The sequence below is a fragment of the Daphnia carinata genome, chromosome 4, assembly GCF_022539665.2.
Source record: "Daphnia carinata strain CSIRO-1 chromosome 4, CSIRO_AGI_Dcar_HiC_V3, whole genome shotgun sequence".
Lineage (NCBI taxonomy): Eukaryota > Metazoa > Arthropoda > Branchiopoda > Diplostraca > Daphniidae > Daphnia > Daphnia carinata.
In genome coordinates this window covers 4,770,821-4,781,303 of record NC_081334.1, presented here as the reverse complement: position 1 = coordinate 4,781,303, position 10,483 = coordinate 4,770,821, and the positions used below count along the sequence as shown (strand labels likewise).

The 10,483-nt window shown below is 35.1% G+C and overlaps 2 long non-coding RNA genes across 2 annotated transcripts; both read left to right on the top strand.

Annotated features, from left to right (window-relative positions):
- Nucleotides 1–320: 320 nt before the first annotated feature.
- On the top strand, nt 321–1,153 carry LOC130695671 (uncharacterized). The gene is made up of 5 exons (XR_009002443.1): nt 321–340; nt 472–533; nt 744–825; nt 899–948; nt 1,021–1,153. It is a non-coding gene; the product is annotated as an uncharacterized LOC130695671 (long non-coding RNA).
- A 5,904-nt stretch (nt 1,154–7,057) lies between these two features.
- On the top strand, nt 7,058–7,528 carry LOC130695682 (uncharacterized). Its single transcript, XR_009002454.2, has 3 exons — nt 7,058–7,195; nt 7,280–7,377; nt 7,457–7,528. It is a non-coding gene; the product is annotated as an uncharacterized LOC130695682 (long non-coding RNA).
- The last annotated feature ends 2,955 nt before the right edge of the window (nt 7,529–10,483 follow it).

The following is a 10,483-nucleotide window of genomic DNA, read 5'->3' as shown; positions in this document are numbered from 1 at the left end:
CTAAATTTAACAAGAATCACGAATATGACATTTGTTTTTATGTAGACTTAATGGTTATTGAGTTATTTCAAATGTAAATGTAGGTGCGCTAGAAATTTAAGGCCCGACAAAACAACAAGCCCGATTTTTACCTCAAAATTTATATTAATAAAACTAGATAACTATACATGATTTATATGTTAAATTTAACAAGAATCATGAAAATGAAATTTGTTGTTTACCATGTTAAAACCATTAGATAAATAACGGTTAGGCAAGGCAGCCTGACTAGTAGTTCCCGCCAATTTTTTCTGCTATGCTGAACTTCAGACGAAGTCCGGCAGCGAAGGTGTATAGTCACGTATGTAAAACATCTGAAGTTCTAGAAAATGCTCTTGAGCAATGTTGTAATCATAACTTTTATTTCCCGTTTATTAAGTTGTTTGGCATAGTGGTATAAAAAACAATTTTTATCTTATGCTTTTCTTTCAGGAATTTTATTTTGGTTTACTGCTGTTCCTGGATGGACAATGAACGATAGAAACAACAACGTAGTAAGCTGGCAACTCATTTGGCATGAATATATATAAGTGAACAAATATTCTCAAATCAAATTATAAGTATTTGTGTAGATTTTCCTCTTTTGGGCTTAAGTCACCAAACATTTTTTTATTCTTTAGGGTTTGTCGGATGTGTGTACGCTTCTAATTTATTTCATCTTTTTATTTAGTGGAATATAATTTATTTCAGTTTTTCTGTTGTAGTTTGGAAGCCACAAAGACGGTCCGAGTAATCACTACAGCACCTAGTCACACAAGGACTTGAAGCAATGAACATCAAGATGTGGTCAGTAAATCTGTAGTTTTGTCCATGTCATTGTGGATGCCCAATCTTCTAACATGATTTGATCGAAATGTAGAGGCGGAGACAATTTTAGGAGTGAGTGAGGACTGTGAAGAAACTATTAAGGTATTTGTTTTTTTTTGTGTTTTATTAAAACTTCCCCGTGTCACTTTCAAGAGATATTTCTTTTGTTTTTAGATAGTTCTACGGATGTGTAAAGAATGGTGGTTGCAGGGCAGGAGGGTATAACCTATCATTTATCTAGATCTACTGATTGAGGAATTTTATTATGGTAGCAGTATTGTTTTAGTACAGCCTGACCAGAATAACAAACTCATTGTTGAAGCTTTGTACATTTTACTTTGCAGTACAATACTTCTTCCTTTTTATTGTTATAAATTTTGTCTTTTTAGCTGCTGAATGTAGCTGGAACATGAAATATTGGAATCGTAGTGTTAGGACATTTGGCTTGCTATATCTAGTTGTATTTAAATTTTATATATTTATTTCTATATTTAGTTGTAATATTATCAGTAAATTGTTATGTTTTATTACAGGCTGACCAGAATTACAAACACATTTTCGCAGCAGTTTTTCAGCGATCATTGTTATTCAATGCTCGTAATAATTTGGCTTAGTATAACATTACTTCGGAAGTACAGGGCTGTTTTAAATTCTTTACTAGAAACAATGAACATCAAAGGTCAGTAAATTTATAGTTTTCTACAAGTCTTTATAGCTGCCCAGTTTTCCAATAGGATATGATCGAAATGTAGAAAATGAAATTGAAGAAATGTAGGTGGGGACTTTTCTATTTTTATTGTTATAAATCTTGAATTTTACAGGAAATATTGCAATGCTGTTAACTGGTTGGACAATTATCCTGTTTGGGACAGTGAACGGGGTTTAACTGTCTAGCTGTAAATTATTTTTGGGTAATCATGTTTTATTTACTTTTCTGTATAATTTATTATCATTGTATTTATTTATCTAGTAATATTAATTGTGTTGATGCCGACCAGATGTACAAACACATTTGGATACTTGGTGGTGGTCTTTCAATGATCAAATTAATTTTGCTTGTATAATATTTGATCAAAGTCAGAACATTCAAATTATCAGGTAGATTCACATGTGCAGAGCTTACTTTTTAATAGTGTTTTGCAGGTTGTTAAGATAAGATTGAAAAAATTTTAAATGCTTAATAATTTCTATTTACATTCAGGAGTACCAGGTCAGTAGTGTAAGTTAACGTACATGATTTCAGGATGAATACCAGCAATGATGAAAACTAGCAGACAAAATTAACACAGTATGGTACTATAATATTTTTTAGTAATTAGTGATACTTAATTTTCAATTCCTCTTTTTAAGCAGTTTGAAAGGCAGCCAGAGTAAAATTTTGAGCATCTACCCACACATGGATTGGAAAACAGTTGTTCCTTATAGTAATGGAATACTAGTGGTAATAGTTTTATTTAATTAAAAATTAGTCTGGTACCATAGATTTAGAACTAATTTAATCGAAGTTGATATCCTCTTAGTTTCAACAATTAAAGAACGCAATGAAGCAATTTAGTATAAATTCAGCTTACCTGACAGGTGAATCGATCGACGGCGGTGTTATAGTTGTGTTACATTTGTGGAGGTAAGACTCTGTACGAATGTGAATATTTTGCTTCTTCTACCTTAGTAAAACAAATATTGAACTAATATAGGTAACCCATGACCCCCCTGCAATCTGACAGCCAAGTTTATTTGGATATTAATGAAATAGGCCCGCAAACAAGGACTAACAACACTAGTCTAGATTGGGAGTTTCGTGATAATGTAAGGCGACTCACCTACGGTAAAAAGTATTGTTGTATTTAACTTCATTAAATCTTCGTTTTAGTCTTGATTTAAATTGGGAACTCCTTAATGGCATTTTATTTTTTTTATATGGTTAAACGGCTCTTTTAAACAAGTACTTGTGATTATTATGTTTTATTTATTTCACTAAATTATTATTTTGCAGGGGAATGTGAGGAGACGAGTCTGGTCTATGCCAAATACGAGGTGAGCTTTAAAAATGTCCAATATAAAAAAAACCACTTAAAAATTTACAAGAATATTTTTATTTTGTTGCAGAACTTACCGTTAAAACGGGTAAGCCAGAATGACATCTAGCGGGGGAAAAGTGAGGTAAATGGTACGTCAAACAGTGACATACCGGGAGAAAACTGAGTTAATTGGTATTCTAAACAGTGACATCTAACGGGGGAAAAGTAAGGTAAATAGCACGCCATCTAGCGGGGGAAGTGAGGTAAATGGTACGCCATCTAGTGGTCAACAACACAGCTTTAATGAATTAAGTCACATAACATTGTGATAGAAGAAAATAAGGATGTTAAATCACGGTACAAAACCTTTTTGTTTCACGGTTTGCAAGGAAATGACTCGGAAATGAAAATTATGTCACTGTCTATGGTCAACAACCATTTGTTTAGCAGCAGTAGGTAGGGAAAATTTAATTTGCATTTTGTAATTTTATTGCGAGTGTTTTGCTGAATCAACTTGCCGTTTTGTAAATTTATTCAAGATAGCTGCAAATGGTTCATTCAATATTCATTTCTATATTTAGTTGTAATATGATAAGTAAATTATTATGTTTTATTACAGGCTGACCAGAATTACAAACACATTGTTGCAGAAGTTTTCAGCTATCATTGTTTTTCAGTGCTCAGAATAATTTGGCTTAGCATAACAGGACTTCGGTAGTACAGTTATGTTTTAAATTCTTAACTAGGAACAATGTACATCAAAGATCAGTAAATTTATAGTTATGTACACGTCAGTATAGATGCCTAGTCTTCCAACAGGATTTGATTTAAATGGAAGTGTAAACCTGTTCATTTTTATTGTTATAAATTTTGAATTTGACAGGAAATATTGCACCTTTAATTAATTTCAACAGGAAATATTGCAACGTTGTTAACTGGTAGGACAATGATTATGTTTGTGTACATAAATAATTACGAGTGAATTATTTTTGGGAAACTACAATTTAATTATTTATCTGTATAAATTATTATTGATGTATATAAATTTTATTAATCTATAAATATTTATTTGTTTCCAAGTGCATAAAACAAATGAAGAACCTCGGGCATTCACCACAATGAAGGAGGGGGGAGATAAAGAATCTAGTAGCTCAGTAGCTCGTTCACCGGCACGCGATGCACTAGTGTAGATTTGTTGCTGGCACTCCTCGTCTAGTGATTCTTCGAACTTTGGCACGGGCTCCTAGCTTTCACAAATTGTAGATTCATCAATTACGCACTGCTTCAGCACCTGGGTTAGCCTCTGTACTGGTTTTGTTTAGTTGGGTATTACGATTAGTCTAGATGAAATAGTTTAAACGTAGAATAAGTTAAGGATAAGTACGTCTAAAGCTGAGTTAAGAGTAAGGCTACTGTAAGTAAGTCGTAAGCGTAGTATACCTAAACTCGTTACCTTTGCACATCACTATCTCAGCCATTTTATTTCACTGTTTTATGCAACTATGTATCGTAGTCATTGTTCGCAAAACAACCTCCTGATCATTAACCAACGATTAATAACCAATTTCTTTTTGCAGGAAATTTTTATGCAATGTAAATGTATTTTGTGTACATGATTCTGTTAGAATTAAGATGAAACTTATTGCTGTTCAATTATTCATAAATTTTGTGTTTTATTTTGTCCCTTACATTCAGGAGTGCAATCTCTGGGGTCGAAGAGGAAATTGGGCAACGAGGATCGCCTTGCAGCCACTGGAATATAGCCTAAGATTTTGAGGTATACAATGAAAAATTTAGTATCTTAACTATATAATTTTTTTTAATCTTTTGTATCTAGTAGGGTAACGTCACCACTGAAGGGGGACGTTGGGCACCGAAGGTCAAGTATTTATCTAAAAGTTTTAAGTTTTGAAGTATGGTTTCATTTTGTTTTCATGCATTTAGGAGGGCTGCAGCACCATTGAAGAGGATGGTGGACATCGAAAATCGGCGCTGTCATCGTCGCCATGGATGTTTCAGGTATATGTTTTACACGTTTAATTGTCTAACCATGTTTTTCTTATGTATTTAGGAGGGTTTCATCATACCAGAAGAGGACCAGTGGACAATGAGGTTCGGAGGCACCATAATTACCGCCCATAATAATGAAGTATGGAATTGAAAGTTTTAAGTTTTACGCTATGATTTCATTTTGTTTTCATGTTTTTAGGAGGGCTCTGCTACCATTGAAAAGGATGCTGGACGCCGTAGAAGTTACCATGATTGCCGCCCAACATGGTCAAGCATTTATTTGTTAATTTTAAGTCTTACACTATGATCTTATTGTGATTTTAGGTATTTAGGAGGGCCCTACCACCATCGAAGAAGATGCTGTGAATCTAGGATCGACGCCATGGAGGTTGCAGGTATATGTTAACACGTTTAATGTTTAATCATGTTTTTTTTTATGTATTAAGGATGGTTCATATTACCACCGAAGAGGACCATAGGACAACGAGGGTCGGCGTCGGAGCTACCGTAATCGTTACCCAAATTTGTTAAGTATTAAATTGAAAGCTTTAAGTTTTACACCATGGTTTTATGTTGTATATATGTGTTTAGGAGGGTCCCAACACCGCCGAAGAGGACGCTGGAGGCCGAAGAGGACGCTGGAGGCCGAAGAGGACGCTGGAGGCCGAAGAGGACGCTGGAGGCCGAAGAGGACGCTGGAGGCCGAAGAGGACGCTGGAGGCCGAAGAGGACGCTGGAGGCCGAAGAGGACGCTGGAGGCCGAAGAGGACGCTGGAGGCCGAAGAGGACGCTGGAGGCCGAAGAGGACGCTGGAGGCCGAAGAGGACGCTGGAGGCCGAAGAGGACGCTGGAGGCCGAAGAGGACGCTGGAGGCCGAAGAGGACGCTGGAGGCCGAAGAGGACGCTGGAGGCCGAAGAGGACGCTGGAGGCCGAAGAGGACGCTGGAGGAATCAGGGTCGCCGCTCAGCCCCGAGATTCATGCCCATTAAGAAGACGGAAATAAATATGGTACGGTTGAGTATTGCCAAATTGGCTTTCACTTTATTTCGTATCGTGATTTGTGAGATTGATAGATGCGTTTGCTTCGTTCCATTTTCCTTCCCATTATTTTCCCTCGTATTTTCCCAAGCATTTTTGCGTATGATTTTACCTTTCACTGCACCTGCACCCCACGGTTCGTTTACGGCTTGTCTTCAACCTAATGCACCGGTTTGGGATTAGTGGGTTAGTTAGTTACATAGGTTACACGCCAAGTATTTGTTTGATGCAGGTTTGCAAAACACTAATTTATTTTGTTTTACTTTTCTTGTAAAAGCACTGTTGTATTTTGAATATTGAATAGGGTCTCGAAAAGTAGGGGTACTAAAACAATTAATTGCTTGTGATCGGGTTGTGTACAACGATTGACAACCCGATAAAACCATGATGGGGTAATAACCCGGTTAACCTGCCCAAAAAAACAGATATAAACAACCCGCTGAACACAACCCGACCCGAATCTGGCAAGTCCTTCTTAACGTTTCCCTTGCCTTTAACCAATTCGATATTTGGCAACGCTGTATCAGATGTCTGCAAAAGTGCATATGAAGCTCAGTGTTCTATTCTCAGACAGTTTGTAAGCAAACCAGAAATACCGACGAGTATTTGATAATTTCACATTGTCGAAGTTATATTTGGCATTAAATCAGATTTGCTACAGACCACAGAAGAGAATTTAAACGAAACCATGGAAATTATACTTGATTTTGAAAAAGAGACTAGACCTGTGAGTTGAATTTCTGTATCGTTATGTATCTTACTTGATCCTATGCTTTGCTTACAGGTAGATACCGTTTCAGCATGGTGTATCTTGGAACTAATTGCACAGATCAGTTTTGCAACCAAGTGTTGTATATCATGGCCGAACACAACAGCCTTGTGGCGTTCAATGGATGATAGTCCACCTTGACTATTTAGTTGAGGAAACAGAAGAATTTCATTCCAATTTGGTTTGCAGAAGTACCTACTCTGTAAGAAAATTATTGATCTGATCTTTTAAACCTTTGTTTTTTATACATATAAATAGGTTGGGTGTTACCTCGATTATGGCTCGTCAGTGACAACGTAAGCAGGTATTAAACAGGCTATATTGTTATTTAAAGGTATTAACTTGGATGTATAACTTTCAGGTTTCAGCCATAGGATGGGAACCTTATGTTTGTGGTATAAGTGGCTGAGGAGTGGTTATGATATTTGATAACACAAATGAGAGGCATTAATATTTGTAAACCTGGCTGAACAATGCAAATTAGTTTGCATTGAATCTGGAGTTTAGCTTCGTGTAATGGCATAAGTTATAGCAGATGCACATTTATTCCTAAAAATATTAGTAATGGGATGTATTAATGTGTCGCTTTTTCTACAGATTAACCAGAATAACAAAGCTTCTGACATGGATATGAAGAAATGATAAGGGAAGAAAAAAGGAACTAAAACTACAGCCGAGAAAGATAATAGTTCAAGGTAAATTAACAGATAGACACTGAAGTATGTTTCAAAAATCTAATGGTTTTTTTGCTGTTGTATGAATGCGGTAAAAAAGAAAATAATGGAATGAGTTGGGGGGATCTATTTATACTATGATGTTATTAGCAGGTCGATAAATCTGGTGAGGGTTGTGAGAAGGAAAATGCATAAGCTGGTATTTACAAACTATCATTGAATACCTAATAGCCATAAAATTTTGGCAAGATGATTTTTTTTTACAGCAAATAAGCAGGTAGTCAAATAATTGACCTTGAAATCATTAGTTATTGCACTATTTAACAAAAAAAAATTTATGTAACCAGATTTTAAAGAAAAATGTTAAATACAGTGTTTATAATAAGTAATCTTATAAAAATAACAACTTGTAATAGGATTTTTCATTGCATAACTCTGTAACAATGTCATGTATTAATATCAATAAATTAATTAATCTTATCTTGCAAAAAATAACTTTGTCTGCCAATAACCATTCCTTTGTGAACTTAAAAACAGAATTTTTTTCGTTTTAGTTATTCACTTTGTGGTTTTTTCCTCGTTAAATTTATTGTATATTTTGTGTGTTACTGATGGCATCGCTGTACTTACGTTTGAAGAGCGAGTATGTATTATTTTATGACGATTATATTGACTCATCACCGTGTAGATTAGAGGAACCGATTTATATTTAATTGTTTAATTTCTGTATTTTCAATACCTGAGGAACATTGACTTTACCATTTGACAATTACACATTTTATTATAATCCAAGCACACATACACATACACAATTTACACTACATACAACACACATATACACTTTAACACCAATGAAATTTTTAGTAACTATGGGGTATCGAACCTTAATCTTCGGCGTATCTTGCCGATGCTCAACCGTTGAGCTACAGTAACTTACGATTTCAATGTTTTATACGTTGAGTCAACGCGCGAACATATTGTCTAGTTAATATTTTAATCTTGCTATACTATTTGTCAGTCTGACCAATGATTGAACATGTATCATAGCATATCTGTAGAGGGTCCGGCCACGATGGTGGAAGACAGATGTTCAAATCCAGTGAAGAGTAAAATTATCAAATGATGATTGACATTGAATATATAATTTCATATAATTTTATTGTCACTCAAACGTTTGAAAATGTGTAAAAGATGACGTTTCGGTATACCATTGGTTAGTCTGACCACACAATTCACAAGTATTATAGCTTGTGTGTAGAGTGTCCGGCCACGGTATTAGAAAACTAGGTTTCAAATCGTACGCATTGCGAAAGTTATCGGAAAATATGCATTAAGTACTTTTATGTTTATTATATGATATTTGTTGAAAATGCGTAATAGGTTGTCTAAAGATAACTTGCAAAAATAGTTGTCGGGGAATTGTAACTCATGGCTCAATGGTAGAGCATCGGCTTCGTAAGTCAAATGATTAGGGATCGATCCCTAAAAGAGTTCAACCACAAAATAAATGATTCAAATGAACAAAATATACGATATAGTATCTTCAAAGGTTTCTAAAATTGCAATTGCTATGCAACAATCCCAATAGTAGAAGCCATGATATTAAATGAAATGCATGATATACATTGCACAAGATTTCTAACATTCGTTTATTATCATCTCTCTAGACAGAGGATAATGCCTACGGTTAAAATCCGTTGTAAATTATACAAATTTCTATATAAAAAAAAGTGTAACATCATATTTATTGAAATTTTTTTTTTTCGAGATTTTTTTTTGGTAAAATATCCGTTCGCGTGCTTCGCACGAAGTTACCCAACTAGACTGGCCCCGTGGATTCGTGATACCTGGGAAGGTAGGAAGCCTGTGGAATCGGAGACCTGACTAGGAATCGAACCCAGGAACCTTCGAGTTGGGAAGCGGACGCTTTGCGTATCTGGCATCTGCCCCCCTATATCCCCCCATTGGGATAAGGTTTTTTATTGACTTGCGCGCACTGCTACGTTACGCAAGTGTTACAGACTTAAACTTTCCTGAAGTATCACAAGTATCTCAATGGTAGAGCATCGACATAGTTATATGGGGTTTGAACCCACGCAATTCAGCTATGTTCGTTGTGCTGAAAGGAAAATTTTTAATAGTTTTGCATTTAGATTGCTACACACATATTGCAATATTTGAATCACTTGATACAATTCCAAACATCATGATGGTTTCTGCATTTAGGATTGTTGCATAGCAGATGCAATTTTAGAAACCTTGTATGGAATTTTATTTAATACTAAAGCTTCTACTTGGATTGTTGCCTACCAATTGCTATGTTAGAAACCTTAGATAATATTGTATCGTATATAATTTATTCAATTGAATCATTTTTTTATGGTTGAACTCTTTTGGGGATCGATCCCTAGTCATTCCGACTTACGAAGCCGATGCTCTACCAATGAGCCATGAGTTACATTCTGCCGGCAACCCTTTTTGCAAGTCATCTTTAGACAACCTATTACACATATTCAATAAATATAATATAATAAACATAAAAATATTCAATGCACGTTTGCCGATAACTTTCGCAATGCGTACGATTTGAAACCTAGTTTTCAATACCGTGGCCGGACACTCTACACACAAGCTATAATACTTGTGAATTGTATGGTCAGACTAATGAATGGTATACCGAAACGTCATCTTTTACACATTTTCAAACATTTGAGTGACAGTAAAATTATATCATAGTTTATTTAATTCTCGATTATTATTTTTGATAAATTTACCCCTTACTGGATTTGAACCTTTGTTTTCTGACATCATAGCTGGACCGTTTACAGATATGCTACGATATATGTGCAAGAACTGGTCAAAATTACAAATAGTATAGCAAGATTAAAATATTAACTATACAATATATTCGTGGGTTGACTCAAGGTATAAAACAATGAAAACGTAAGTGATTATAGCTCAAGAGTTGAGCATCGGCAAGCTACGCCGAAGATGAGGGTTCGATACCACATAGTTACTGAAAATTGATTAGTTGTAAAAGTATGTGTATGTGTTGTGTATAATGTCAATTATATGTGTGTGTGTGTTTGAGTTGTAATAAAATGTGTCAATATCAAATGATTGTAAG